The following is a 23,396-nucleotide window of genomic DNA, read 5'->3' on the forward strand; positions in this document are numbered from 1 at the left end:
GCCAATCGTATCTCTGATGTGATATCCTGAGAGCCAATCCTAGGATATTTGGCAAGTGCTTCGTATGTCCCTCTGGAACGCGTTATGATTTTCATGTAGTTGCTATTACAAAGACGCACGTAATTAGTTTTAAAAATATGAGTTTACAATTAAGTGATTGAAAAAATTAATTTCACCCAACATGTTGGTACCATTCATACCACTTCTTACGACAGAACTCTGGTCCAGATCTACATGCATCAGTAATAAGTGCATGAGAGAACGTACATATCGACCGGTTATTAGGCACTATTGGGCATATTATGCGAAGATATTGAGGTATAAATCAACTTAATTACTACGCTGCTAAAAAAAGACCAACTTTTAAATCGCAGTGAAATAAGTTGTTATCTTTTGACCTTCTAGTGGAGAGAGCATTTTTCAATCTCTCAAATTCTTTAATGTATATCCCTCATTTTCTTCACGTCGTCCAATTTCTAGACATCGGATTGATGCCCATGGTTGTCTAATTACAGTTTTCAAGTTTTTCCGGTGTAGAGTGATGTTTCGTAGCGTTTTCCTTCGATTGGTCCTTGAAGCATGGAGGTCGCATCGTAGTCTTGCTCAGTCTGCTTGGCGACGGGAAAGACCTTGAATTGCTTTCATCGGCGTGGAGAGCTGTCGCTATGCCACGGAAACGGCAACGGAGCGATTAAATACGGAAACAATTAGATCCACAATATGGCCAGGGGAGCTTTTTTCAAGTTTTCATTTTAAGGATTCATGTTGGCACTGGCGTTGCATCGTGAAATATCACGATATGTGGAGGAGAAATCAAGGTTTGAGTCGTTCTGAATGTAGTGCTAGAGAAGAATGATGAGAATCGATTGAATCGATCGCGTGTGTTGTGATGAGGAAGTCTTGTACGAGAGAAAGGAAGCCTCGTGAAAACCTTGACAAGGAGACCAAACAACGATAGTCGGCCATATTTTGAGAGATGATGACCTGATGAAGACAATCGTGAGGGTCAAGTGGATGGCAGGAATGGAAAAGGAAGAATTCGATTGACATATATGGAACGGGTAAAGAAGGATGTCAAAGAGAAGGAATACGCAAGTTTAAAAGGATGAAATGACAGGAAAATTGAGTGGAGAGCTCTGTCTAACCAATTTTAGTATTGTTACATGTGGTGATGAGAATACTAGCTATCATTTTAAACCACAATCCCTTTCACCTGTGATCGCCAAGTTGAATGCTCAGTAGAGTGTAGTGTGTGGTTACCATTGTGTGGGAAAAGCTGTTAAGACATTATACAGCGACGAGCCTTTCTAACTCAGCATCACCACATTTGTATTGATACACTTCTCTTGTTGGGCTGTAGTACTTCCGGGCAAAATGTTGCTACTCCTATCTAACCCACTTTCCGTTTAGCTGTCGACTTAAAATTTTCGGTGCATATCAGAGCCAGATGACAATAATTCTTACGCTATTTCTAGTTTTACATAAATACTATTCAAAGACCCCGTTTTTGACATTTACCTTTTTTATTAATCGCTCAGCTGCAGAATAAATTTTAACGATTTTCAAAATTATAGTTCAAAACTCTTTCGGGCTAATCGGCGAAGCGAATGTAGGCAATCGAGTTTGGTAGTAATATTAAAATAGATTTAAAAATTTGTAAAAAAATCACGTTTTTTATCTAAAATTAAGAAAAATAACAATAGATGAAAAAAAAATAATTTTAATGCTCACGTTTTTTCGAATTGGAAAGGAAAAAGTAAAATAATCTGCTGTGGCCAAAGGTCTCACGTTTAAAATTCGCAGGTATAAGACTACATGCACGAAACCTAAAACGTGTATTAGATCAATTTCAGCATTTTAGATTAAATTCTCTCTCTTTAAACAACCATTACTATACTGTAACTTAAATCTTAAATTTATGATGATATGAATTGATATCACTCCAATGTCAGATCTAAAGTGCATGCGAAGTTGTAATTAATTTTCTTTTAGTTTTAATATTTTCTCTCCTAGGGCTCTTAGGTTTTAAGCTTCAAGACTGGACTTGGCCAAACGTGGAAAATCGTGTTGAGTTGACACCACCTTTTAGAAAAATTTCTAACCATTATATGGCTATTTTTTAAATATTTCAATCATATCGCCTATGTTACGTACTTTTTGAAGAATGAATCCACCCTTTTCGACATTATTCACTTTTTAGAAGAGCAATTTAATTTGCCTCTTTTGAATCGAGAATCGGATGTTCATCCTAAGGGACAATTTTACCAGTTTTTCACTGGTTTTTCTACCTTTTCAAACAGGTTACTCCCTCCACTGTTTGTTTTATGACGAATAATTTATTGATTTAAGAACATTCCTCGTTTCCATTTCCACACAGCGTACATGCTGATGTGAATTTACTAAGTCCTTCTCTGTTTTCTTTTATTCCAACCTCTTACCGAATCCTTACCTAAAGCCTTAATCAAACGATCTTCTTCCATGCACAAGTCCTGCTATCATTTCAGCTATGTTTTTCAATGGCAGGGAAAAGGTTGCTTAAGCTAGCATTTTTATATAACACAGTTATTTGAGATTCCCATTATATAAACCAGTGGCGTAACTGGAATATACTTTTGGGGGGGGTGGTCTAGGGTGGCGACCCCCCCCCCCCCTTCGAGAAAATCCCGGGGTCCAGGAAATTTTTTGAAAAATGACATGCCTGGATATACATTTTACATCATTATGGCACTAAGAATTTAAATTTAAGAAGACGCAATCATTAAATGTCAAAACTAGGCTATAGTTTTATATATTTTTTTAAATTTCTCTGAGCCTTTGGGGGGGATATATCCCCTCTTCCCCCCCCGTAGTTACGCCACTGTTATAAACTATTTTCGTTACCATCAAGATCAATTTAGTTGCCACAATATCAATAGCTGTGTCTACATGAGTCGCCTTTGGTCTCGTTCGCTGATTGGCTGCTGCTGTATTTCACTTACTTATAATGATGTAGATTGCGACGGCAAAAAATGATGCATATAGAGACGGTGATGCCTGTCATTTCTACCGTCCCTGAAAACATTAACGTCTGTTAGTCATATTTTGAGTTGTTAATTCCGCCATTCCTGAACTTTTACGTTGCAAAAAATATCGTGTGGTTCAGACTGAATGTAGAGGATGTCAATGTAATTTTTTGCAATGATGTAGCGCATGCCCTGTGGAGTATTTCATTGCGCAATATGACCTTCGCGCATTTTGAAAAATTGAAAGAATTTTTTTTTAACGTTTCGCGTCGTTTTTAGGCACGTAAATTCCTTCATTGTTCGTAGATTTCAACTCCGCGCGAATCCCAGCGGGACCGGTTTTGAATCAGTGAAAAACTGCGTTGTCAAACGGAAATGAATATTCAAACCTTCCGCGAAGTGAGCCCAGAAAATGGTCGCCAGTTTAAATAAGGCTTTCATTTTTTATTCCGGGGAGGAAACAGCAGGAGAGAGGAGGGGGTGGTTTTCGAAAAACAAGCAGATACACACTCGCGTTGCTATAGTGACGCGGAAATGATTTATATATTCCGCGCCTTTTTTTTTTTTAGTCCCTTCCTCGAGAAGAATTTTATCCTGCAGCAATTAGTCACCTATCATTTACATTTTGTGAAGGGCCGTCCCTACATAATTCTCTTTGTTTGAAAAATGCGATTTTTTTCGCTCTTTTTTTTTAGTCTTCCATCCCCCGCCTACATGCACTACCTTATTAGACTTTCCACTCCCGAAAGAAAAAGGGGTTGAGGGGGGTTAAATTGATCGAGGTAATATTTCAGAATTTCTATTCGGAAGCGACGGGTCGACTTTTTCCGCGCTATTTCCAGCTCTGCTCTGCCCGCTATGAGTTATCGCGTCGCTCCAACCTGAGTCCACCACCAACACACGGCTTACTTCGGTGATGTAAGGGTCGTAGAACTCATTACCTCTCCCCATTTTATTTAGACGGCCTACGCTAAGCGCGGGAATTGCCCTTTCAATGGCATTCTCATGGCAGAGTTCAATAAAGGTTAACTATAATATTGAGAAGGATTTGGTGCATTCCCGGCGAATATATAGCCGATGAAGTCTTTTCGGGAAATCAGCCGGGAATTTTTCACCCTGGAATTTTTCGAGCTGGAAAATTTCGCCCTGATGAAGACGGAGGAGAAAGCCATCGAAACGTTGACAGCAGTGGCCATTTCGACCCGGCAAAATTTCCCGAGAAGACTTCATCAGCATTAATATTGTGTCGCGCGCCTTATGTTATGTCCCGATTCAATTTCATTTCAAATGTAAATGTACTAGTGAAATAATTAGTATTGTTTAAGGCGGAAATGTCGAGGCAATTTTTTCCTGAAAGTAAAAAAAATAGTAGCTCTTTATTATGCTCTTTTGTCAGAGTTCGAGGAAAAAAATATTTCACATAATCGCACAGTTTATCATATGATGAACCTCTTCTATTTCTTTTTTAACATCAAGGCGTTATTGTATCCTAGGGGGAAAATTAGCCACACAAATGATAAATAAAAATTTTCCTAGTCGACATGTTTCTTTGAAGGACGAGCCAAAGTGTAGGATTAAATGTTAATTACGTGAGTAATCAGTATCGATTGCTTCATTAGTACGATAATTTTTTGAATAGAAATTTACGGTAATAACAAATATGTACTAGCAGCTCAAGTCTGCATATTTAAAAGAAAATGTCTGTTCGTTTGTCCGCTATGCATTTCAATACGGCTGCACGGATTGCGACCAAAGTAAGCATTTCATACTCCGAAAGCCTTTAATGATACTTCTGGTTGTGTGGGATGCGTCCTTTGCATCGGTTTTTCATTAGTGTTTGTTTGTTACGTCACGTCATACGTCATCTGTTTTGGACATCCTGCCGGGTAGGCTTACCTCTTGATATGCCCAAAGGGAGAACATTACTCAAAGGATTCTAAACTCAAATATTTATCCTCTTGGTGCAAACCTTTCCCCTGGGGTATGCGTTCACGCGACATTTTTGGCCTGCACAAGTACCGGCACACATAAAGGCCGTTTTACACGGTATACGGAATTGCGCAATCTGACGTACGTGCGAAGGCGCAATCAAAATTGCGTCGTGTAAAGCGGTGAATTGCTAGAACACATGCGAGAATGCGTGGATGCGAGACGGAAAAATAGCCCGTTCTAATTTCGTTCATGCATTCGCGCAATTCCATGCCAATTTAGAAATTAATGCAGCTCTAACCTGCGCAATTCCGTGCCCCGTGTAAAACGGCCTTAACACTCAATGAGCGGGATATTAGCTGATCCCGTGCGCGGTAAATGGAAATCGTTTTTCCATTGTTTGCTATTCCATCATTATACCTGCTTTGTTCCTAAAAATCCTGCCATGTGACCATGAATTCCAAGTTCCAAGTTTACCACTTCTATGGGTACGATCCTTCCCTAGCAACGGAGGGTGGTCTGATAGTAATGTTATAAAAGAAAATTTATTAGTATTAAAAATTAGTTTCCTGGTAAAAATTTCTTAGTAAAAAAAGTATTCCTCTATTAGGATGCGTACATAAAGAGGTCCACTCAAGGAGCTTGGAAATATACTGGAGGGGGCACCACTGGTTTCGAGCGTGGAGCCAAGTGTGGCCGGCATGGGGGTGCTTGGGTAGGACAAGCCACGCCCACTTTGACCAAAAAATTGGCAATCCCATGAGGGTCAATGCTTACTACTTGGTGAAATTTTTGTCCATAATTCGTTAATACATTAAAATAAACTATTGGAAAGCACAATTTAAACCTTTTTTTCTTGCTCCATTGGTAGGCTTCGCGATTTTCTGACTCAAACATCTTTTCCCAGGAAAAAAAATTACTATCAATCACCACTGTTAAGTTCTAAAACCAGCACAGCTGAAAATAAAGTTTTAACAGATTAAACTAGTCATTTACCTGCACTTATGCAGGTATTGAATTTTATAAAAGCCAACGGAAACTAACAATTGTGTGGGTTGGAAGCCAAGGGGTACAAGTGATTTCTCTTTTCTATACAGAGTTAGGTACAGAAATTAGGTATATAAAACAAACGAGATCAACAAGATACTAACAAGGAGACATCGCCAAAGTGATGTTCGGGATCTGCATGCGGATGTTATTAACTGAAACTATATAGGTAAGGTAGAAAAAGTGTCACGGCTTTCTTCCAAATAGACTCGGGTTCGAGAGATATTCTCTTGTAAAGATTTCGCGCAGCATGGCATCCCTTGAGTAAACGCTAACCTCTTAACTACGGCCGTGTTTTCTCTCTTCTTATTTTTGAAATCACTGTTACATTTTATCCTTATTCGTTTTATTTAGTTACTTCGTGATTTTTTTAAATTTAATATCAATTTATGGAGTTTAAACGAAACTCCGAATTGTGCCTTACCTCGGCGATCACTCTAGGGATGTCATGTTACGCGAAGTCTTTACAAGCGAATATCTATCGAACCCGGGCCTATGTGGAAGAAAGCTATGACACTTTTTCTACCTTACCTATACATATAGTTTCAGAAAATAACATCCGTATCCAGATCCTGAACATCACTTTGGCGACGTGTCCTTGTTAGTAGTGCTATTGATTTTCCACTCGATGTCAGCACAGAACAGAGACCCACTCGTTTCCCTTGGCTACCAGGTTTTTGTGTATTTATTCAAACAATTAACTTTGCCTAACTCTGCTGGGGAAAAAACCCTTGGCTTCCAACCCACTCAAAGTAATAAAGTATATTTTCAAGGATATCCCTACCAGTAAAGTGGCCTACGGACACAAAGTTTACACATTAATAGAAGTATCGCGAAGAAGGTAAAAACCCGATGACAATCACCGGCGAAATGATAATGATTGTTGTAGCATTTTTCACTCAATTTAGTTGATTTTTAGAAAAAAAACATAGCCACCTCAAAATAACAGTCGGAGACTGAGTCCAATTATAGGGTAGTTTCCTTCATCAAAGAAAACGGAAGGCATTGATTGCGATTCGTTACCCACCATTAGTGTATTCGTAATATACAAATTATTTGGTTTTAGAAATACCGGTTTAGACGAATGGCAATGGTCCATTTTTATCCTCATTTGAAAACGGCCAGATTGGCGCCCACGCGATGCCACTCCACGTGACGTCACAGGGACCTAGTTCCTATACGAGTAGATAGGAGTTATACATCGTCTGAGATTACCAATGCATGCATGAGGCGCAGAGCTCAGGGAAACATGTCTTAATAATCACTTATTAAAACTGGCTAAGGTCGGAAAGTTTTCTACGTTTGATAAGATATTAATAATCCTTATTTAAGCCAAGCGCTACCAGATAGCAGGGTACTCAGCTACCCGCTAGCAGCCTGCGTCGTATCAGCGCTCAAGCCTCCCTTAAGGTCACCTCACAGGGCGGCAGCGGGAACGAGAAATACGTCACACGGAGAGATTTCCCGGCATTCATACTTACCCGTCGCGTTTTCGCGCGCTTGAAATTTTTCACTTTTCATTTAATCGCGAAAAATAGATATCGTCATTTAAAAATCTAAATGCGTGAAATACGTACTCCAGGAGTAATAATATTCCGATTTAGGCAATAAAAAAATAATAGGAAACCACTTTATTGCCAAACTATGATGGCAGAACTATGACCACGCCTTAAACTCGGAAACAGCGCCTCCAGATGTTCACAACCTCCTTGGGTCCACTAGTTCAAATAGATGACAATCGAAACTCAGATGTTTATTCCTGTAAATCACGGTGGCTACGTCCGAGGCAAGCCATGAGAGCGACAAATGTGGGATCGGCAGCTTTATCCTGCTGGCTCCGCTGGGTGCTCGCCGCTCTTGTTGCTTTAAGGGTCGGCTTGGCGCTGAGAGCGATTCACTTGTCTACATGAATCAGCGGAGCTAGGCTTCAGGCGGAGCGGGGAACGCTCCGAAAAAAATTGATTGCTTTTTATAGCCAGAGGGCGTGGTATTCCGCTCCTGCCTCACTTTTCACAGTCCCACGTCGAACCCTCCCTGGGTGGAGAAAAGGTTATTTTTGTATGCAATGAAAATCGGAGGCTTCGGGAACGATGGATCGGAACATCAGGGATTATCTACATCCATTCTGATGCAGCCGTGGGATTCACAATTTCATTTTAGTGTCGATTGGGACAGTTTGAAAAAAAAACAGAACAAAGAACCATATTTGTTCCATTTTTCGAACCGTCGCCTAATCATCGAGATATTCTCGAAGATATATCGACCGATTCAACCTTTCCATTTTTTTGTCATTTTACGCATACTTTTTTTTTGACTCCTCGAGTTTGATACTTACATTTTCGTCCTACTCAACTTCAAACCGAACACGTTAGCTCTTTGCCCATGAGAAATCCATGAGCTCTTTCCTCCGCCGCTAATGGTTTAATAAATTTTCTCTCTTCATGTGTAGCTCTAGCTTGAAAATGACGCAAGCTGCCGAAAGCTAGATCGAATAATAATAAAATCATGTGGATCAAACAAAATTTTTGCTGTCATTATATTACTTGTTCGGCGATTTCACATAATATCGCCATCTACTTAAAGTTCGTGAGAAATTAGACTCTTGCAGAGTGTAGCGTCGCTCTTCGGCTAATTATTTGCGTCTAGGGTCATCAAATGACCTTTTCTTACCCCTGGCTTTCAGATTCTTGGATTTGTAATGAAAATTTGTGTCAGGGTTCTTTTTTTTGAATCGGAGAGATCATTTAATTTGTTATGTACATTTTTTATCGTCTGATAAAATAACCGCACTGTTGCTCCAGGAGATGAAATAGATGCACTGTTGGGTAATCTTGCGGAAGCCCTTCATCAATCATAGAAGGTGCACAGGTGTGATCTCATGGCTATTATATGCGTCTCGTATGCTCACGGCTTTGTCAACGACGATCTCCGTCGCCTAGGGAGACGACGCCAGCAACGCAACTCTCCTAGCTTCCCCGATATTAGTAATCAGGATATTTCAAATTCAGGGTGTACTCTATGCTCATCAAACCTGATAAGTACCCAAATTTCATAAATTTTACGGTTTTTATGAATTGCAGGATGTTTAATATCCACCCTTTTAACATGTTCAGCGGGGTAACCGATTGTATGTTTCACAGATAGGTAGGAGCTAACACCCATCATAATATTTTCAATTAATTAAAGCGAAAACTTCGTCAATCCATATAAATTATATTTGCTACCGGTTTGGACATATTAAGTCATCTGATTACTTATGAGGTAATATTAATAATTCGAAACCGGTCGCAAATACATTTAATATGAAAAGTTTTCGCGTACATTTTTTTTCAATATGATATAAAATTTCCACGAAATTTCACCTGAAGCATTCAATTTTTTAGCATGATTTTTTTTTATATATAAAGAGGAAAATGTCTTAAAAATACGTCGGAGGGCTAAAGCATAATCAATCCTGAATACCTACCTATCTTAATTTGTGATAATCACCCTGACTATCGGTAAATAGCCATCTACCTAAATGCAACATCCGCACCCTATCCGCTTAATATTAGTCTTCAGGAGTGTAAAAATGGAATTCGATAATCCTGAATCGATGCCGAAGTACACCCTATCTATCATAAAAGCAAAGAAAGCGTGCTATCGGTTCCTTCCGTTCCGAATTCCCAATTTTAAAATTTGGTAAATGGATCGGAAAGATTGGTTGTGACGAAAAAAAGTCTTCCTCACCTAGCCATTTTCCCACAACTTTAAAATGAAGAAAATGCTAAATTTGACGACCATTTTTCATCAGCCAGTTACGTCATTGAAGTTCCGACTCATTAAGGCGTTCAGGGAGAACCGATTATTGTGGGAACGAGCCGCTGCGCTGGTTTCATTGACTATGACCACCGCGAACGACGTTAGGTGCCTGGCCAAAGCGTATCACAACGTCTGATTCTGAATTACTTGATGGAACAAAATAATATTAATGATAGCAAAATGAAGCAAAATAATTTTATCTTTAATTATTTATAATAATTAAATTATTTGTGGAGCACTGCTTTGTTTTACCATTAACACGAGCATGCCCGACCACTCCTCACACCCTATAATTCCATAGTAGGTCAATTTGACCCAATATGATCATGTTTGCATATTTTACTCAAAATATTTAATTTCTCCCCAGTTTATTTTATAATATTGTTTATAAAGCATTCGAGAGGATGGTAGAAAATTTAATTGGACGAAAAATATTAAAATTGTAGTTGCTCAACAATTTCTATTGTGTTATGGGAAACTAGCTTCCACCAATCTGTGAATGCCTATCATTATTCCACTGATGGGTTTGGGAGGTACAATGATTTCAATGGTATCAGGTTAAAAAAAAAATTACTGTGACAGTTTGACAAAAAAATCAGTATAAATCACACCGTTAATTCAATACAAAGGCACAGTAGGAAGGCTCCAAATGAATTTGATAGTCTGGGTCAAAATGACCCATCCGGGCATGGCAGGTATAAGTGATGAGAAAAAATAGAAAAAATAATAATATCAAGCCTAACTTGTGCGCAGTGGTAAACCAAACTAAATAATGGTCATGAAATATTAGTATACATTTTTCTTCGTTTAAAAAAATCAACATAAATATTCTCTTTTGGGTCAAATTGACCCAGCCGGACATTCTAGTGTTAAATACATTTTATTCGGACTTCACTATATTCACTATTTTACATATTTTTACAAACTTTTATAGTTTTTTCTCAAAAAAGTGCAATATCGTCTATCTTTGAGCGCGCCGAGGGATGAGAGTTCAAGCTGCTCTTCTCTTCCTTTGAGTTCCAAGGCCGCTCCGTTCCATTATTTCCGGCCGAGTCGCAAAATGGGCTTACGTAGGCAAATACCACCCTCCGCCTCGCAAACTAGGTCGCCTCGAGCAGCGGAGGAGATATTTCAAGTGGTTCATATTCTCGGCAGCACTCGATCGCTCTTACTTTCCACCTTCCATACATTTAATCCGTCCGTTCTCAGCGGCACGACAGCCACGACGCGGTCAGTGGCACGGCAGCCAAAGATTCACTTTTTTGGGGGCTACCACGAATATAACAATAGAGAGGATTTTACTATTCCGAAGACCAAAGATAGAAGATGTTTTTTTAATCTTCATGTAGATTTAATATCGTCTGTGTGCCTATATCATGTGTGAGTATTTTCTCTCCGTCAGCTACCAAAGAATTGTCCAATTAAGTTTCCAGTTCTTGCACTGGAGCGGGAATAGACACATTTTTAATGCGGTCCTGTTATTACATTGGAAGATTCTTCATTCCTCTCCATTGTCGGCCTCGGTGGAGGCGGGGATAGAGGCCAAATTGAGAATCCTCTTTTGTAATACTCATAGATTCACTGATAGAGTTTAGGAATGATTTTCTTTAAACAAAGTTGAAATTATACGAGTGATATGGGCTAAATATTCATTACAATACTATCACTAAAATCCCAAGTACATATTTTGTGATAGTGAGTATATATCACTCGTGTCAAAGGTCAAGTGAATGCGTGCTAAATTATTGGTTTTGAAAATGTAGTATTTCTTCTTTAACATTTAAACGTGGGTCCTTGGACCGAGGCTAGGTGGTTAATTTTATTATTTTTCGATGGAAAAAAATGTGATGTTTTAGTTCGTTGTATTGGGCGTGAGTTCATGGGATCGACTTGACATAGTGAAATGCAAAAAAAACTTTATAATTCCATATCAATTTAATGCTGTACTACCTCCTATTCGACGCAGCACGCCATCATATATATATATTTTTTTTAATCATCGTCTTCTATTTAAAAAAAATATTTGTGCCTTCTATGATGACGCACCACTTCGAAATCTAGGACGTAGAGCATTAAATGTTCCTGGAGTTATAAGGCAATTTTCATTTCTTTATGTGCTTTTTTAGATTGATTTTCAAAATTTATTGTGATATTAACCTTTCTTAATAACATCTTCGTTCCGAGGAGGGGACTTTGATGGTGGTGATTTATCCTGCTCCAAGCGTGCAGCGATGGAGCCAAAAGCCCTCTTCCTCGGCTCCACTCTGAAAGCGTGTGTCTCTGCACCATAAGCGAACGACGTCAATTACTCGCGGAGGCTAATTATTCACCCCACGAAGCCACTCGGCCCAAATGGCACCCACTGGGACATCCTGACACGCAGGGTAATCTTCTATCATTTGAAGACGAATAGATTCAGACTAGGACCTAGACGAGACCTAGCGGCGACTGACTGGCGGGGATTAATCAGTCACAGAGGAGCAACCCTTACCGAGACTACACGGGGTGCATTTTAAATTGTGATGTCGCGATGGAGGAAGGTTTCCGGAAAAAAATATCGGATGCCCCGTCATCATCCTTTTGGTGTAGTGGTCTATCACTTCCTCATTAAATGTGCACTATGAGTTGAGTTGAGGGGCTGAGGAATCTAATGAGTGGTAGATTTGACGCATCTTGTATCTTCAAAGACTATAGTTGGCTAATTGAATGATATATTTATAGATACACCTTTGGTTTTGAAAACAGATGGAATAATGCTGGTTTTTGGGGTCGGTATCCTGTATAATTGAATACTTTCAGTATGGATTAAAGTATTTCGTCATTTTCCACGCTTTGTTTCGATTGACCTCTAACAGTTCCAACGCATTCATTGTGTCTTAAAGAGGCAACTATTCTTAAATGGAAGATAAATCTTAAAATTAATCTGGTACTCAATTTCATGAAGGACCGAGAACTCCACAAAAGTTCAAGGTCAACCGATTAAGTTCACGGATTTTTTGTCTGGAGAATCCGAAAACGCTGGCAGAACGGAGCAGAGGCGCAGCTAGGTATTACGGCTGGAGGGGGGGGGTTTAGGTGCAACTAATACCAGGGTTTGTGTGGGTATGGAATACCCACCAGAATAAGCGGTAGGAGATTAATTAATTGCGGCATTTCAAGATAAGCGGTTCAAAATGGTGAGTGTTACGGCTTTCTGAGGGATATTTTATTAATACTTACACTATTCTATTAGTAATATCAATCCAATTAAGTAAAACGAGCGTGCTGCGCCCGCTCCCAGTTGGCCTCCCCCGCTCTTATCAATGCAGGTCCACAGAGGGATAGGCGCGTTTCTAATTTTAAAATGTAGAAAAAAGGCAGGGTCTTATGTACAAATTTAATTGGAATGTTCATTTTGAGGTCAGAGGACCTCCTTAAACACAACATTGGAAGTAATTACACTATCCTCTGTTAAACGCACATGATGACTCATACTTTATACTCGTATCAACAGGAGACTTGAATGTGGAATCAGCCGTATTTTGATAAAAGTTATTTTAAGAATGCGAGATATTGTTGCAAATGAACAAATGTATCAGTTTGTGCGCCGTTTAACGTCAGGAATATTTACCGGTTTTATTTTTTTTTTGTTTTTTTTTTTTATTATTTAAAAACCAATTTGATGAAACAATAGCAATAATTAGGAAGTTAGATATGCCGTCACATGTTCTCTGATAAATTATGTGCATTTTGGTACCTCATTTGTAGAGTTTGGTTGGAGAGAGGTGAGGTGAGAAAAAGGTATCTATACAGTAGAAATAATATAGAAGATGGATTAAGCTTAAAAATTTCTCTGAGCTCTGTGGGGGGGTTTATTCCCCAAACCCCTCCCCCCTCGCTGTGCCACTGGAATTGAGAACACCCGTACGTCAAACGCTGCGGTAGATTTTATTCAAGGTTTTCTAGCACATTTTTAAAATTATTTCCTTGTTCCTTTTTTGAATAGTTGAAGTTTCGGCTTTAGATTTTTTTAAATTTTAATGCGTTAAGTAAATATTTAATGTAGTCCAGATGTATAACAACTCGTAATTTTTCTTAATTTTACTCCTAATCCGGAGATTTAACTAATCTGGGTTACTTTCAGCCCACATTAGTTCGGGTATGCGGTGCATTGGAAGACTAGTGTATAAAATAAGAGCTACAGGAGCATCTTTTCCTGATTGAAATATCGCATTCACTAGAGAAGTTGAAAGTGTGACTCCGATCACTCGACATATCCGTGCTGAAAGTATTGTCACGTACGTCCAAAAAACCACCCCACCCCTCAGTCAGCCAGTTAATGATGATCGCAAGGGCAGCGACTTCTGGCAGGGCGGCTGAGTCACTGAATTACAGCGGCAGGAACTGAATGAAAATATTCCGCATTGAGAGACCTCGCGATTTTTGAAGAGACTCTTGGAAATGAGCTTACGTCTCGGATCGCATTATCAATTCTGACCACGTCCCACGCCCGCAGCGTTATTGGTTGAGCCCGTTGGGATTTTACATGATAAAACACGGCGCTTGGTAATTGGATGTAAGTCTCGGTATATGGAAACGCACGCCGTCACAAGAATACGTAAAGGCGAGCGAATCAGTCAAAGTTGATACGAGGAGCAAAAATGGGATCACTCGCCTATTTTTAAATTGTCGATTGTGACAGTGTTTTTAAAATAAATTGGATCGTATTTTTCAGTTTCTCGACACTTCTGTACCTATGGGGTTATTCGCGATGAAATACGACGGCTTGGACGGATGTTAAACCCTTTTGCAGATACGTTGCTGACGTCAGTGATTCATGTCGAGTATATCAACGTTTTTAGCTACCTCTCTGCCTGTAGTTCGCTTTTAATCCTCTTACGAGGGAAGCAGGCGTCAACTTTGTTTCGCTTTTTGTTGTAGAGAATGAGGAACATGGTGGGTGAGGAGAGGCAGCTTCTAGATGAGATACGGAGAAGAGAGAAGGTATAGATGGAGCGAGTATTTAGCAGGGAGGGCTAATGGAAAAAGTGTTAGAGGGTAGAATGTTCAGTAAACGAGAGATAGGAAGGAAGAGAATAAGTTTGTTTTAGAAAGAATGAAAGGGAAAGGCCTATATGTGAATTGGAAGGGAAGTAAGGAGAGGCAGGCAGATACTCCTTAAGAACTCCACTGAAACTTACTCCATTCGGTTAATTTATTCACAAAAGTAATGACAGCAAAAGCATCCACAACAATGCCAACAAAAATAAAAATAATATCAATATAAAAAACAGCAATAGCAATGATAAACAAATTTTTTCGGAGCCCAAGGATTATTGATGCTGGAGCAAAATATTTTAAAGAATATTATCGCTTGAAGGTTGGCATATTTTTATTTTTTATAACATGTTTTAATGCAGTTTACATCAAAGCTTTTAACCTTTATCTAATGATTTTGTTTATTTTTATTCCCATGTGATATGGTGAGTTTTAAAGGCTTTTCAACATGTGCATGGAAAATTCCGGTGAATGTTATTTTTTGTTAAGCTTTAATGAATTCTGCCGTATGAATACCAGTAGAAGGGCATTTCCCGCTATTCGCATAGGTCGTCTAGATAAAAATGTGGGATATAGTATTGTACATTTCGGAGGGTCAAAACAAGTCTGCTACTCTTCATCAGCTGCATCAAACCGATCATATGCCTCCCCCACCTGGCTTCACGCAGCGGCCAGTCACATTAAGCGTCTTCAGTCAACAGAGAACGTAATCATTAGGAAAGTCCTAGGTGCCCCATGTTTCATTGGTAACAAAAACCGGCCTCGGTGGCGGTGGGGTAAAGTCGTCGCCTGCCAAACCGAAGGTCGCGGGTTCGAGTCCCGCCTGGGTAAGTTACCCTTATCCAGGGTATGGGCGTGTGTGAATCTCTTCATTGTTAATTTTTAATTCCCCATGTAAAGGCCGTAATTGTGCTGTCTATGGGGTATGGGAAATAAATAAAAGAATAAAAACAAGAAAAGACTTGAAGTTATCCCCATTGTTGACCACTTTGAAATCATTATTAACACGTTAAAAAAAAATGTTCACTCCATAAATAGGTAATGGATTGCGGACATCTCTTTGGTATTGCATTCATTACCCTCAATCAAAGACTAAGTCCCCAAAACCGCCCTTCACCCTTCCTACATTCCCACTCCTATATAACTGAATATATGCCATAACTTCACCTCAATATTTACTTGCCAGCAACTAATAAAATGTGGTACTCTCGGCAGACGGCTGCAATTCTGGGAACTCGAGTTTTCAATCAGAATTAAGCGATATTTCGGCGCAGCGTTGTCACATTTCGGAGGCTACGATTTGATGAGACGACCGAGGTCTCCTGCTCTTAATCCTCTCAGCTCGCTAGTTTCGCTGATCCGCGCATTGCTCCCTCCCTCGTAGGAGGATGCGCTTCCTCCTTCGACGCTCTGTTTCACATCCACGGAGCGTGTGCCTTTGGTGGGCCTGACCTTGGATGGCGCCAGGCCAGCGGCCCAATTTCTTTCTAACGCCTCGATGCATCGCGGAGCGAAGCAAGTTTGGGCTATGTGCTGATTAGATAGTGAATCAAGCATTCAGGGTACATTGCTTTATACAACAAATCACCACTCGAACTATTGTGTGTGTACATATGTGTGTGTGTACATGAAAATTTATTTGAATGGACGAGGAAAGGAATGCTGTAGTTAATTATTCAATTAAATTTTTCTATACGCATCGCGTCCCCGCCGATTATTACGTAAATAAATCCGAATTTACCGATTTTTCTTCCATCTCATCAACATAAATAAACCGAAGAGGCTGTAGATGATACAGTATTACTCGCTTATAACGATCACGCACGTAACGTAATCCCGCCTATAACGAGGCGAGTTCCCGGTCCTTCGGACATTTTTATGATCACGAATGTTAATTTCCCCGCATGTACCGAGTACGGATGGTACGAAATCCCCGTTATTACGAACTATGGAGAATAATTTAGGAATTACGGCCATCTTCGCTACGTTCCTTACTGTATTACCAGATGTTCTCACGTGTGGCTCTCTCCACATAGTCCTACTGTTGATCTTAAAATCCTTCCCTTTGCAGCCGTTAGATGGAAAGGATGGGACGATGGTTAATTGTTACGTATCTGTTGCTTAAATAAAGACGGTTTGCGGAATTTTAGCCGGCAATCTTGTGATTTATAAGGAAAAATCCATTGTTGTGGTTATAAAGGACTCCCTTAATATAGTTATTACGAAATAGGGCGATGGTCCCCCGAAATTCGTTATTAGCTAATTTTACCGATGGCGGCAGTAATTAAAGTTCAGGTCGAATAGCTAACTTTAAGTCCATCTCGTTGAATTTACAAGGGTGCCATTTGCTAGTGTTTCATATGTGTGTGTGTGTGTAAGGTGGATTATTCATTGGTGCCCGCAAATGAGACGTTTGTCTGGAATGAAAGATTCCCGTTACGTGGTCCCTGTTGGATACCCGGATTACTTTGAAGGAAATTGAGTCGCAAGTGGCGGCGATTTGCGCGCTGGAAGCCCTGACGTGACCGGGCGGTGAGGAAAAGGCCGCTGCTCCCTCGAGAGTACTTGCATGGCTTCCTTCCCGGAGCGTGACCTCTCAAACGCTTTGCGTGTTTATCTTTCCGAGTCTTCCTCGCTCAAGTCTTAAATTCGCGTGTACGAGCGCACTACCACCTTCCACCTATTTAACACCGCATTCAGCTGCGAATTCCCACCCGCTTGGGGGTTTCTCCATTGAGAATTCTTTCGTATTTTTTTTTCTGATAATGATGAGTTAGTTCGGCACTTGCCTATGTAGCGAGTCACAGCAAGCAAGTTCTTCTCGGTTGATGATACTTTGGACGTCGAAATCGTTGGCTAATCAATTCCTGAGAAATTGTATGAAATAGAATTTAGTGGTAAAATAATTGTGAGGCTAGTTTTTATTGGCATTCCTAAATTTTAGTATTTAAATTATGAATCACATTGCTTTGAAGTTGAAAAACGATATTTAAGCAGTTTTTCTAAAATGGCATTTCTTGAAAAAAAAAATAATTCTTACTTACGTCCTGTCTTCTCGTTAGAGTGAATAGAAGATAATTTTCTGGTATAATTTAGAGTTGGATAGTATTTTGGAGTGTAGGTTTTTAAGAATGAAATGTAAATTTTTTGCCAAGGTTTCGGTGTATTTTATACCTTCATCAGGGCTATTAATGAATATTATCGCATTAATTTGATACATAAAAGCATAAAATGTTATCACAATTGCAAATTAATTTAATTGAAAAGACTATAACGGTATACTACGGAACATCGCCAGCATTTCTTATTAGAATTTAAGCATTCGCCGTTATAGCGTCTATGGAAATCGTATCAAACGTCTGTGCCTTTATTCTAATGTGACATTTCATTTTATGTTTCAGGTTGCTTAGTATTCAGCGCTGACGGACTTTAGTGTCGTGTTTTCGAAGAGGAATTTACAGGACCCGTTATACGATTGAACATCGAGTTAAATACATGCATCTAAGTTGCTCAAGGTAAGTAACCGGTCTTAAAGTTCCTTCTGCATGCCAACTTCTTGAGGTCCATCCTTGAAATTTTATCTGTGAAAGTTATGATCCGCGAAAATTTCAAGGAGTTCTATACGAAAATCTGAGAATTTTTTAACTGGATACTTCATGCTTTCAAAATCTTCTAGCCTTCACCGAAAGTAATAATAACTCAAATCATATCGTGGGGATCACTAATAGGAAATACAAGCATGCTGCGCCCGCTCCCAGCGGGCTTCCCCCGCTCTTTTCAATTCAGGTCCATCTAGAGATAGGCGTGTTTCTAATTTTAAAATGTAGAAAAAAGGCAGGGTTTAATGAACAAATTTAATTGAAATGTTCATGTACAAATTGAGGTCAGAGGGCCTCTTTAAACACAACATTGGAAGTAATTACACTATCCTCTGTTAAACGCACATGATGACTCATACTTACGTATCAACAGGAGACTTGAATGTGGAATCCGCCGCATTTTGATAAAAGTTATTTAAAGAATGCGAGATATTGTTGCAAATGAACAAATGTATCAGTTTGTGCGCCGTTAACGTCAGGAATATTTACCGTTTTTTTGTTTTTTTTTATTATTTAAAAACCAATTTTAGGAAACTATAGCAATATTTAGGAAGCAAGATATGCCATCGCATGTTCTCTGATAAATTCTGTGCATTTTGGTACCTCATTTATAGAATTTGGTTGCGTATAAGTTGAGAAAAAGGTATCTTTACAGTAGAAATAATATAGAAGATTTGTTTCCCGACGAGCTATTGAATTAAAATTATCCGTACAGATAGGAATAAGATGCCATTGTATTCTTACGCTATTTCTTGTTCTACCTATGTAGCATGAGTCACCATTATCGACAGTTAACATTTGTATTGATAGTTTATCTGCAGCATAAATTTTAGCGATGAAAAATAAATCAAATAAATAAAAAACTGTCTCCAGCTATTCGGTGCTAAGTGAATGTATGCATATCAAGTTTGATAATGATATTAAAATATATTTTAAGAATATATCTGAAAATCGTGTTGTTACTTCTATACTGAAAATAAGAAAATATTATAATGAGTTTAAAAAATCGACGTAAAAACCCACGTTTTTATTCGAGATAAATGAGGAAAGCAAACCAAATTGCCTTAGTCAAATGTCGGAAGTGTTAATTTTACAGATATAAGACTATATATTTTCAAAATCAAAAATGTGGTACGAATGACATTCAGCATCTGACAAATATGACGATGAATTTATGCCACTCCATCGTCAAATTTGTAGCGAATGGATACCACGTTTTATGTGTTGAAGGTATACTGTTTTCTCTCTATCAAATTTCAACGTCGGACCTTAGTCAAATTAAGGATGATTTATATTCTTCTTTTTAGTTTGAATGAAAACTTTGGTTTTAAATTAATGCTCTAATTTATCGTAGTATATCTTCACCTTTAAAAAAAATTCGAATTTATCTAGCATTGCATATTTCAGAAAGAATTTTAGAGTTATTTGGATCAACGTAAATGAGTTCAAAGTTAATATTTAAGACTATTACAGTACTATTTTTATACTCAAAAGTTTAAAGTTCGAATATAATGTCCCAAAAAAGATCAGTCAACTAAAATTTTGAATAATTTTATACGACACGTCGCATATATCTTCGTTTTTTAAATCCAGATGCATCCAATTCATTTGTAATAGTCGGGGTTTATGCCAACGAATAAAGTGGGAGAAACAAAAACGCGTTTTTGGTCTTTCATTAGTAAAATTAAAACCTTGGCCCTTGGGCCAAGGAAAAGTGGCATATTTTCTTATTTTTTTTAGTTCGAATAAAATAAAAAGACGTGGATTTCCAATTAATTGTTTTGATTCATTGTATTGCTTTCTTTTATCGGTGGAAGGAAATGGTGAAAATCCGTTCGAACTTGTCTTGTGAAGTCGTTGTCCGTTTTTTTTTATTCTGGACAACGTGGCATCGTGGCGGCTGGCGCTGAGCCGCTGTCTCCATCGGCGTGGGCGATATCAAGCGATAGCGTGGGTAGCCTTCTCTCTCTTTCACGGAGCGAACGCAGGGAAGAGAGACACTTGGAACTGTCCCGTCTCCCCACGCACGTGTACACACAATCATTATCGCACGTTCTTGTTTCTCCAGCCAGCTGGCTTATCCGAGCGAAGTCCACCTCTTGTCCCAGCCATGACTCTGCCCCCACAAGACTAAACGAGTCAAGACCAGGCGAGGGGGGGTTTTGGGGGATAAAAAACCCCCCCGGAGCTCAAAGAAATTTTTAAGTTTAATGCATTTTACTTAATTGGATTGATATTACTTATATAATAGAATAAGAATTAATAAAATATCCCTCAGGGCGCCGTAAAACTCACCATTTTGAACCTTTTATCTTAAAATTCAGCAATTTATTAACCTCGCACACACTGCTTATCCTGGTGGGTATTCCATATCCCCACAAAACCTGGAATTAGTTGCACCTAAACCCCCCTAACCTTAATTCCTAGCTGCGCCCCTGGTCAAGACAACATGCGTAAATTCCACCTTTTCGATTGCTTCAACGTATTCATTGTTAAACTTGTTTAATGAAACTACTTCGTACTTTCCACTTACAATTAGCTTTAAAATTACTCCTAACTACGTTACTCATACAGTTTAAAATACGGTTCTATATTTACTCATCTCTGTTCCTCTCATATCTACCCCTGCGGTGCCCAGTTTTTTATTTTTCGCCATGGGAGTAGTAACCCAAAAAGAATGGCTAAGAATTTAAATTAACAAACACAAAATTAAACTCAAAGTTATAAAAATGAATGAATTTATACATTTAAGTGAATTGAGTTTGACGTCTTTGGCGGTACCTTGAGAATTTCGATATCATGGTAGAGATAAAACAGTTGTTTTATTTCCACAGATTTTATTTCTTAACCGATATATGGTCCGACAATATACACTTAGTACCTAATAATAGTGTATACTTTCGAAACATAGGTCAGCTTAGAAATAATATATTTGGAAGTAAAACTACAGTTTTATCTTTATCATGATACCACATTAAAGTGATTTTGGTTTCAATTAAATACGTATTTGTAGGCTTCAAGCGTCAAGGTTAATGACTATAAACTTTTGTCGTGAATATCTCAAAGCATCAATCTCCACCATGCAAAAGAATCCGATAGAAATATTCAAATGATCATCTTTTCATTCGTGTCTTCTACTTTTCAAGTTTGGCGTGACTCGATCGTTGACCGGACTCAGTCGAGGTATTATTATTTCTTTCGTTGCCTTGGATGCGATGGATCGGAGACCGCATTGCACTCTGGTCAATGTCTTCCATTGGTGGTGTCGCGTGCTCTCCGTGTCCAGTGTCAATTGCGTGCCGCCACTTGCACCGCAATGCCTCACCACCGTCTCAGGTCGCGTGTGGTGACGCGAAAGAACTTCCGTACGGAATCGAATTCCCTCTCTCCAAGAAACCGCAAACATTTCATTTCTTTTTGGCGATGGACAGATATTAATGCAGTCAAATGATCTCATGTATAGATGATGTCTCCATGCTCCTGGGTTTCACCGCGTGGATTTTCTTTGCGACGACAGTTTCTCCGGCATTCCAACCGGCGTCTTCAGGTCGATGTCGGGGTTCAGTTTTTGGTGACTTATGTAGTGCATTCTTGGCGCCAATTTTTCATGCTGGAGGCTGATTTGTCCTCCACCTTTATTTTCTCTAATGACCCTCTTCCTGAGAAACTGTCGTCGCAAAGAAAATCCACGCGGTGAAACCCAGAAGCATGGAGACATCATCTAGACAACGCCGCGGAAAACTACACATCGATCTCATGTACATATTGAAAATATTAGTTTTTGGCTGCCATTATTGTGTTTAGCCGTTACTTCTCGCGAAAGATTCATTTAAATTTTACTGTACGCGTCGACAAGTAGTTTTCATTTATCGTCACATTTATACATTTTTACTATTCAAAGGAATTACCAAGTTTCCCCGATTTCCGGTTGAGCACAGTGACTTCTTGGTCCGAGTGGGACTTAAAATCTAGCCAATATATTTCATTTCTTTTATGCAGAACGGGGGTTCCATTACAATAAATAGTAAATGAAATGGAATTGTTACTGGTTACTTAGTTACCATGCTTAGTTATTCTTCAACTCTTCCGATTACATCAGTTGTTTGTGTTTAATAATGGAGCTGTTTTTTTATTTTTGTTCGGTTAACTCTTTCCACTTCGTTTACTTCAAATGACATTCCTGGAAATGGATAAAAATTTCCACAAAAAAATCTGTTTTCAAACGATTAATAAAAAAAACTTTTAAGTGTCCCATAAAAGGCATTAAAATATCGCCTCTGGCCACATGAAATTATCGAATCCCACCGTTTTAATTCAGTTAATTAAAGATCTCCCAATTGTTTTTTTTTCACGCATTTAGGATTTATGATCGTTTAAGTGGGTCGCTAATTAACCAGCAATTTTTTTTCGTGAACTCATCAAGAATTTTCCTGAGGCGCGTTCGGAATTATATTTCGGATTTAGGATACTTTTCGGAATTAAATTAATTGTTCCAACATTAATATGAAGTAAGCATTTGAGTTTCAATCATAGTCGACGCTAAATCGTTTAGAGCGATTAGTACTCAATTATAGACGCGCGTTTTCAGCAATGAACTTTGAAATGCTATGCGATATCTTCTTTTTGTAAAAAAAGTCAATACACATGTGTATAAGGAGTTATATTCTGCAAACCAAGACTCAATATAATAGGTAAATGAGAAGAAAAAAGTGGATTCTATAGGCAGTGAAGATTTTTCTGGTTTTACGCTGTGTACTATATATCATATACCGTATCCTTTCATCGTCTGTGTGCAACTCGCATATTTTCCTCAAGGGTTCAGGAATCCAAGGTAGCAGTCATTGGATTCCTGAAACCTTGAAAATAGATTTGGAATATCACACCCGGTGTAGAACACTAGATATCTTCGCTTCGATTGCTCACCGGAAAAAAATCAGATATTACATTGGATAAAAAACAATGCTATTTCATTTTAAGATGT

At 38.8% G+C, this 23,396-nt stretch overlaps 1 protein-coding gene across 6 annotated transcripts in view; it reads left to right on the plus strand.

The window, feature by feature from the left end:
• LOC124168443 (leucine-rich repeat and immunoglobulin-like domain containing-NOGO receptor-interacting protein 4) overlaps window positions 1-23,396 on the plus strand; it is a 939,647-nt gene that overhangs the window by 711,621 nt on the left and 204,630 nt on the right. For all 6 annotated transcript variants that reach the window (XM_046546685.1, XM_046546684.1, XM_046546683.1 and 3 more), the window contains one exon: window positions 18,218-18,331. The gene's annotated coding sequence lies outside the window, so the exon portion shown is untranslated. The remainder of the gene's footprint in view (window positions 1-18,217; window positions 18,332-23,396) is intronic.

Source organism: Ischnura elegans, chromosome 11 (genome assembly GCF_921293095.1).
Source record: "Ischnura elegans chromosome 11, ioIscEleg1.1, whole genome shotgun sequence".
Classification (NCBI taxonomy): Eukaryota; Metazoa; Arthropoda; class Insecta; order Odonata; family Coenagrionidae; genus Ischnura; species Ischnura elegans.